We start from the raw sequence: 8,893 nt of genomic DNA, 5'->3' as shown, positions 1-8,893 counted from the left end.
TAAGCATAAATCTGTCAAATGTTTAAAACAGCCTTGTTTCACTGAAATAGCCTCAAAATCACAAACTGCCATTAAGAGTCAGATTCTTAACGAAATCTACTAATACAAAGTACTTCATTATCTACTTTCAGCTTTTATACACAAAGTGTATCTTTCAGTAACTTTCTCAGAGAATTTAAGCATAAATCTGTCAAAGATTCTTAACGAAATCTACGGACACAAAGTCTACTTCATTATCTACTTTTCAGATTTTATACACAAAAGTGTATCCTTCAGTAACTTTCTCAGAGAATTTAAGCATAAATCTGCCAAATGTTTCAAAAAACAGCCTTGTTTCACTGAAATAGCCTCAAAATCACAAACTGCCATTAAGAGTCAGATGCTTTACGAAATCTAATAAAACAGAGTACTTTCATGGTAGTGGTCAGCTTTTAAAAAAGAAAAGTGTATCTTTCAAAAAATATAATGGAAAAAGGAGAGAAAGACAAAAAACAAAATATCACAGTATGTTGAAAAAATATGAAAAAGTAATGTGTTTAAAATAACATGAAATAAATCAAAGTAACGCTTCTAAAAAAACATATATTTTAGAAAAGTAATGTTAGTCATGTCAAGTTATCAAGACTGCTGTGTTTCATCGAAACAGTGTTAAAATCACAAACTTGCCTTTTAGAGAGACATAAAGAAAACAAATTGCTTACAAATTAATGAATATTTTACCCGGTTAAAAAGGTTTGCATCCATTAAAGCGTAACTAAAAGTATCTTAGTAACACAAGAAAAGAGAATAAAGCATTGATGTCAACAAAACTGGATTGCTCCCAATCAGTATAACTATTTGATTTTTGTGTGTGAAAAAATAAAAAAGTGTTTTTTTACATTTAAAAACTGTTGTCTTCATTATAGCAAGGGGGGCGTGTCTGATACATGTGTATTACAGTCCTTCTTTTTGTGTTTTTCAGTGTTTTTCTGTGTGTCTGTACACACAAAACACAAATCATTTAAAACAAACCCTGAATCAAATTTAGAGAGGACCATTAAGAGTCAGAATCTTAACGAAATCTACTAATACAAAGTACTTCATTATCTACTTTTCAGCTTTTATACACAAAAGTGTATCTTTCAGTAACTTTATCAGAGAATTTAAGCATAAATCTGTCAAATGTTCAAAACAGCCTAGCTTCACTGAAATAGCCTCAAAATCACAAACTGCCATTAAGAGTCAGATTCTTGACGAAATCTAATAAAACAGAGTACTTTCATGGTAGTGGTCAGCTTTTTTTAAAAGAAAAGTGTATCTTTCGGTAACCTTTTTTGAGAGAATTAAGCATAAATCTGTCAAATGTTCAAAACAGCCTTGTTTCACTGAAATAGCCTCAAAATCACAAAATGCCTGCACACTGGAATGTGCTATGACAGATATGGCCCTCTTGGGCACTCTGGAACAAGGTAGCGCTCCATGGAACGAGCAAACCCCCCATCCCTCAGCATACAAGCTCTTGGATTTAAAACAGAGGGAGGGCACTGTAAAGACAAAGGATCAAATGTGGAGGGCAAAGAAAATCTAAAAATCGACTTAGTATCAAATAAATCATGTTTGAGTGCAAAACGTTTAATATTTTCCTGCTAACCTTGAATTATCCTGTCCTGTCGTTTCGCTCACAGCTGTTTCTAACACATGACATGCATTGTTTTACAATTTATTACATAAGGTGAACATGTTTATGTGTTGCACAGGATATAATGGAGCCAAGTACGTATTAATAAAAACAAATGCTAGCTAACTGACTTGCATGAATCAAAATATATATGTAAACCTCTATTATCAGTCCATCCTTTATGTTCTGTTTTTTATTCCGCTAAAACCATCTTCTGTGTTTTTCTACCCTATTAAGCAAAATAACTCTTAACACTGGAAATGTTATAAAATGTTAAAAGGGCTTCTTGTGCTATATACACAATTGTCCTTCATTCAATTTGTCACTTAGGTTGCAAATAACCAACATACCCACTGACAATTGGACATCAAATCAGGTTTTTCCCCTCTTTTGGTGTAAACTGAGCTTGTGTCTAATCCATTCGAGCCAAACCAAACACGAGTAAAAGGAGAACAAGACTTTTTCACAGGCTGTGGAGAATGCTGCTGAATAAGTCAAACAGACCAACACAGAGCAGAAAAGGGAACATTTGTCGCCACATTAACATACAGACTCCTCTATCAGTTTTTGATTTATAAAGAACCTCTCCAAAACTTCACAGGCCAAATTATTCAAATTTAGACTGATGTTTTCTCATTTTGTGACCAAAAAGCGTAATTTCACACAAAAGTCCCAGTCAGTCTATTCCAACAGACCAAGTGGAAAATCTCTCAAACTATTTAAACACAAAGCGTCAATTTGGAGATTTCTTTCTTGATAGCCATATTAAAAGATACCATTGATCTTTTTGTTCAATTTGTTGGTTTGCTCTCAAGTCCTTATGGTCAAGAAAATGACTCCATTTGTGGTGGAGCAAAATCAATGCAAATTAATCCTTTTTTCATTTCCCTGTGAATAATTCAATTCTTTGTACTTTTGTTTGGGGTCCGTGAGCTAAACAAAATCATAAAAAAGTGGAGAATGTGAAAGTTTATTGGCCAGTGGAGGAGAGAGATGACCTCGCTCATCAGTGACAAAGACTCCTTTATGGCTTTGGTGTGAACCCATGACGCAGGCCTATTCCACTCTGACTGACCAGCACCACAGGACATCCAATACGTGCAAAAATGGTGCCTCAGTAAAATCAACTCTTTTTAGACGCATAATGGAGGTTAGAAAACCGAAAAAAAGCCGTAATCTTTGCCCATTCTTTAGTGCAGTGGTTCCCAAACTTTTTGTGCCCAAGGCACACCAAAGGACAAGTAAAGATCTCAAGGCACACCTATTGTGCAAAATAGCCCTTATAACACGTGTTATCACTCATATCATGTAAAATATCTGTAAATGTGCATAATTATTTACTAATGCCAAATCAAATGTGACAAAGACAACTATATTACTCATGAAATATTTATTAACGAAATATTTCAGAAATTAATTTGAAACTTTATCAAATTAGGTTTCATCAAAGCAGCAACACACTCATTTAAACCAGACAGGTCACACAATTAACATTTCAGCAATCAGCATTGAAACATGTGCTATTGTAAATATTTTGCCGATTTACAAATTAATGAGATACATGTGCCTGTCGGGGCGCGCAGCATTTTGTAATCCTTGGTGGCACTGAGGAGAGGGCCACTCGCAAGTCCTGTTCAACAGAGAGCCGTGAGTCCCGTGACCTCCTGTTGTTCTTCATGTAAATCAGAGTAGAGAACGCCAACTCCAGAGATGGGGTCGTTACGATTTTTTAAAAATATATTACATATTACTTTAAAAAAAGTAATATATTACACTACTTCGTTACTATCTACATAAAGTAACTCGTTACTTTACTCACCGAGTACGTACGAACTTGTGCATGCATGAGTGGCAATAACTTTCCTTACCAGCAGGCGGCGGTAGTGTGTATTTGTCATTCAAAACAGGCAACAACCGGAAGACATAGAAGAAGAACAGACGACGTGATATAAACAAACAACAAATAGCTGTGCGGTAGCTTCACCTTAGCATGTGTTCGTTGCAGGTGTTTGTTGAGGTTTGACGTGGTGTTTACAGCAGTGGATAACAGCTTCTGGCCTGGGCACAGTTTGCACCTCACCGTCACATTCCTGTCTATTCTTCGGACGAACTCAAAATAATGGGCATCGAAAGTTATCGCTGACTCAGCCATGTTTATGCAGCACTGCACGTGGAGATGTGGACGCGCAAGTCGCGCAGATTACGTACATATAAACCTACAAAGTACTGATATTATAGTAAATACAAAAATTATTATTTTTGTGTAGTTGTATATTGCAATAATAACGTATGGTTGTCACAAAATCCCACGGCACACCGTTTGGGAACCACTGCTTTAGTGCACATACTGAGGGTCGGGGTGACGGACTGCAGGCCTGTCGAAGACACCAACAGATTTATTATAAATGTTTCGTTTACAATACTATTACTATATATGAAAGCAAAAAATAAAACACATTTTCATAAAAAAACATTACAAAAATGAAAATGTGTTTTAATTGTTGCTTTCATATATAGTTAGCCCTAAGTTTACTCAAGTGCCTTTAATAATAAACACTTCTTAACTGTAAGTAGATTTTTCTTGAAATATAAGATGTTAAATTTACTTTTTTTTTCTAAGTGCGTTTTGTTACCTCGATTTTCCTAAGTAAATGTTACTCCCCGTTTTTTTCAGTGTACATAGCCACAGGCACAGTTCAAATTTACTTTGTAATACTTAAATATTGTTTTAGCAACCTTTTGAAATGTACTTGAGAATTTTCCTGAATGATGTGAACCGGTAAAGAGTTCAAGCTGATCATGGCTCTGTACATGACTGTTTTCTGTCCCATATTTGATTTAGATTTGGGTAATACAAACCTTCCTTCTATTGTATGTCGTGTTTGATAGTTGTCAAATTATAATAGTAGGCTATGTACATTTTAATGCAGCATTGTACAGAGGCCAACACGCCTTGTTGACTTTCGGGCATTTTGAAGTTAGTCTGTTTCATAATTGTAAGTGTTTTGTGAGTATATTTGAAATGACTAGGTTTGCTACATGAGATAGCTAGCTTACAGCAGATCTGCAATAATATCGAAGGGCATCATGCAATCAAATTGTTAAAATAGGCCAATAAAACTTATATTTTTTATTATTAGTTTCTACTGACAGTAACAGTTGGCCAACTTTATAATCCCCAAACATCCACAAGTGCTCCGGTCCCAGCTGTGTGAATCACTTATTAGTGTCCTCGTTTCTGTTGTTTTTTGAAGTATACAAGTTGGAAGTATTATGGGCTGTAGCGCGTTGATTGGTTTAAATTGTGTACAATATTTTTGTGTTTTCCCCCTTCGATTCGGAGAAACAAATCGTTTTTTGGGAGTTTAGGATGGCCGAAGACATACACTACCCATAATCCTTAGCTATTGTTTGGGACTACAGTCCCTTTGCTTGACAAACCCTGTGATTAATCTTCAAGCTCTGTGATTGGATGTTGGAGTGGCAGTGTGCCAAGGTTACGCCGAGCGTCAAACAGCTCTATGAAATGGAATGAAACCACGGCAGACTATCCAAAACTGGACTCGAACGGGTCCAGCCCCGCTCCCCTCCACCAATCAATGTTGTGTAATTAACAAGGATAAACTGATGTTTTTAGTTGATGTGTAGGCCTACTGCAGATTACTATGCAAACTTCGAGACCGGAAATACTGTTTTCACCCCAAGCTGTTGCCTGGTAACGCAATTCTGTTGATAGTTATTGTTACGGTGTGCAGGAAGCAGGACCCAAATGCAGATTTAAGTGACAAAATAATTCCTTTATTTCAAGGCTACAAGATTCAGAGACAGAACCGAACACTCACCGCAGTTTACTCACAACACAAGACAACCCGACAAAGAGAGACAGAAAACCCAGAACTTAAATACACCCAGGACTAATCACATAAACACGACAGGTGAGGAGGGAGGAGAAAACACAGAGGCACCAGGTGAACACAATCGGGTAATCAGGGAGGGAAACGGACAGAAAGCAAACAGGCAGGAAACGGGGGTGAACACTTTACAAAATAAAACAGGAAACCCAAAGATAGAAAAAGACAAGAAAAACACCAACACAGACAGATCCTAACCGTACCCCCCCCCTCAAGGGACGGATCCCAGACGTCCCAAAACAAAAAAAAGTCCAAAACCTCAACAGGGTGGATGGAGGGGGTCCGGAGGAGGGACGCATCACTAAGCCACCAGGGTGGGTGGAGGGGGTCAGGAGGACGGGACTGAACTGACCGCCCAGGGGCACGGCAGAGGACCAGGAAGGGGTCTCGGGCGGACGGCCCGGGGGCAAGGCAGAGGACCAGGAAGGGGTCTCGGGCGGACGGGACGGGGGCAAGGCAGAGTCCAAAAAGGGGAATTCGGGCGGACGGCCCGGGGGCAAGGCAGAGGACCAGGAAGGGGTCTCGGGCGGATGGCCCGGGGGCAAGGCAGAATCCAAAAAGGGGGACTCGGGCGGACGGCCCGGGGGCAAGACAGAGTCCAAGGTGGGGACCATGGAGGGGTGAAGGCAGCGGCAGGAAGAGTCAGGGGGCCGGGCCCGAGGGCGAAGGCAACGGCAGGAAGAGTCAGTGGACCGGGCCCGAGGGCGAGGACCGCGGCACTCAGGGGGCCGGGCTCGAGGGCGAAGACCGCGGCTCTCAGGGGGCCGGGCTCGAGGGCGAAGACCGGACAGCTCCGGAGGCCGGGCAGGAGCCGGTGTCGACCGGACAGGATCCGGAGCCGGTGGGACAGGTGTCGGCAAGATTCTCCACGGAAGAGGACCAGGAGCAGGACGGCAGTCGTCGGGACCCCCAACGGGACAGGACATGGGGTTGGCAGGACCCCCGGCAGAAGAGCAGTCTGCGGGACCTCCAACGGCACAGGACATGGGGTTGGCAGGACCCCCGGCAGAAGAGTAGTCTGCGGGACCTCCAACGGCACAGGACATGGGGTTGGCAGGCCCCCGGCAGAAGAGCAGTCTGCGGGACCTCCAATGGGACCTCCAACGGGACAGGACAAAGGGTTGGCAGGAGAGTAGACGGCGGGACCTCCAACGGGACAGGACAAAGGGTTGGCAGGACCCCCGGCAGGAGAGTAGACGGCGGGACCTCCAACAAGACAGGACAAAGGGTTGGCAGGACCCCCGGCAGGAGAGTAGACGGCGGGCCCTCCAACGGGACAGGACAAAGGGTTGGCAGGACCCCCGGCAGGAGAGTAGACGGCGGGGCCTCCAACGGGACAGGACAAAGGGTTGGCAGGACCCCCGGCCAGGAGAGTAGTCGGCGGGGCCTCCAACGGCACAGGACAAAGGGTTGGCAGGACCCCCCGGCAGGAGAGTAGACGGCGGGACCTCCAACGGGACAGGACAAAGGGTTGGCAGGACCCCCGGCAGGAGAGTAGTCGGCGGGGCCTCCAACGGCACAGGACAAAGGGTTGGCAGGACCCCCGGCAGGAGAGTAGACGGCGGGACCTCCAACGGGACAGAACATGGAGTTGGCAGGACCCCCAGCAGAACCTCCAACGGACCAGGACATTGGGTAGGGACTTGAGACGCGACTCGAGAGGGGACTCGAGAGGAGACTCGAGAGGGGACTAGAGGAGAGACTAGAGGAGGAACTAGAGAAGGGAACTCAAGAGGGGACTCGCGAGGGGAACTAGAGAGGGGAACTAGAGCGGGGATTTGAAGTGGGACTAAAGGAGGGACTAGAGGAGGGAACTGGAGAGGGAACTGGAGAGGGAACTGGAGAGGGAACTGGAGAGGGGACTAGAGAAGTGACCTGAGGAGGGACTAGGGAAAGGACTAGAGAAGGGAACTCGAGAGGGGACTCGAGAGGGGAACTAGAGAGGGGACTAGAGGAGGGACTAGAGAGGGGACTAGAGGAGGGACCAGAGAGGGGACTAGAGAAGTGACTAGAGATGGAACTCGAGAAGAGACTAGAGATGGAACTCGAGAGGAAACTGGAGAGGGGACTTGAGAAGAAACTTGAGAGGGGACTCGAGAGGAAACTTGAGATGGGACTGTGGCAGCTGGGGCCAGAGCTGGGGCCAGAGCTGGGTCTGGAACCATGACTGCGGGGCCGGAATTGAAGCCAGAATCATGGCTGTAAGGTCCGGTTCTGGAGCCGGAAACATGGCTGTAAGGTCCGGTTCAGGAGCCGGAAACATGGCTGAATGGGCCGGCTCTGGAGCCGGAATTGAAGCCAGAATCATGGCTGTAAGGTCCGGTTCTGGAGCCGGAAACATGGCTGTAAGGTCCGGTTCTGGAGCCGGAAACATGGCTGAATGGGCCGGCTCTGGAGCCGGAATTGAAGCCAGAATCATGGCTGTTAGGTCCGGTTCTGAAGCCGGAACCATGGCTGTAAGGTCCGGTTCTGGAGCCGGAAACATGGCTGTAAGGTCCGGTTCTGGAGCCGGAAACATGGCTGAATGGGCCGGCTCTGGAGCCGGAATTGTGGCTGCTCGGGCTGCTAGCCTGGCCTTGCGACGACTCCTCTTAGCAGCCGCCTGAATACTCCGTGGACCTCCATAAGCCAGCCGAGTTCCGGAATACAACTCCTGGACAGGAGCAGGAACTGGGGCAGAAGCACGGGTTGACTTCAGGCGGAACCCACCAAGGCGTATGGTGCCAGGTTGGGAATTGGGAGACATGGAGTTAGCATGCCTGGGGCTAGCAGGCCGAGAATCACATGTTTCAAGGAAGTCCAAAATCCAGTCAGGTAAGAACTCCACAAAACATAGTTTCTCTGCTGCCAACCGGTGCGCCTCTACCAGAGCGGCCCTCTTCTGCCGAACACTGTCGCTCCCTTCCACCAATCGAAGCAGCAAGCCAGATAGAAGGTAAAATGCTGTAATTCTACCTCCCATGGATCATCTGCTGGGTCCATTTGTTAGGTCGGTTCGTAATGTTACGGTGTGTGAAGCAGGCAGGACCCAAATGCAGATTAAAGTGAAAATTCCTTTATTTCAAGGCTAGGTGATAAACAAAGACAAAACAGAACACTCACCGACGAACTAGTCATGACACAAGACGAACCGACACTGAACACAGGGAGAGACAAGACTAAATACAGGGAGGGGTAATCACAAGACGAGAAACAGCCGGGCAAGGGAGGAGAAACACAAGGGCCACAGGTGAAAACAATCAGACAACTAGACACACCAGGGACACTAACGACGGGAGGAAAAACACAGGGAAAAGGACCCGACAATATACCCAGAGGAAAACAT

This window comes from Gymnodraco acuticeps, unplaced genomic scaffold (genome assembly GCF_902827175.1).
Source record: "Gymnodraco acuticeps unplaced genomic scaffold, fGymAcu1.1, whole genome shotgun sequence".
Classification (NCBI taxonomy): domain Eukaryota; kingdom Metazoa; phylum Chordata; class Actinopteri; order Perciformes; family Bathydraconidae; genus Gymnodraco; species Gymnodraco acuticeps.
Note: the sequence above shows the minus strand (reverse complement) of the source record.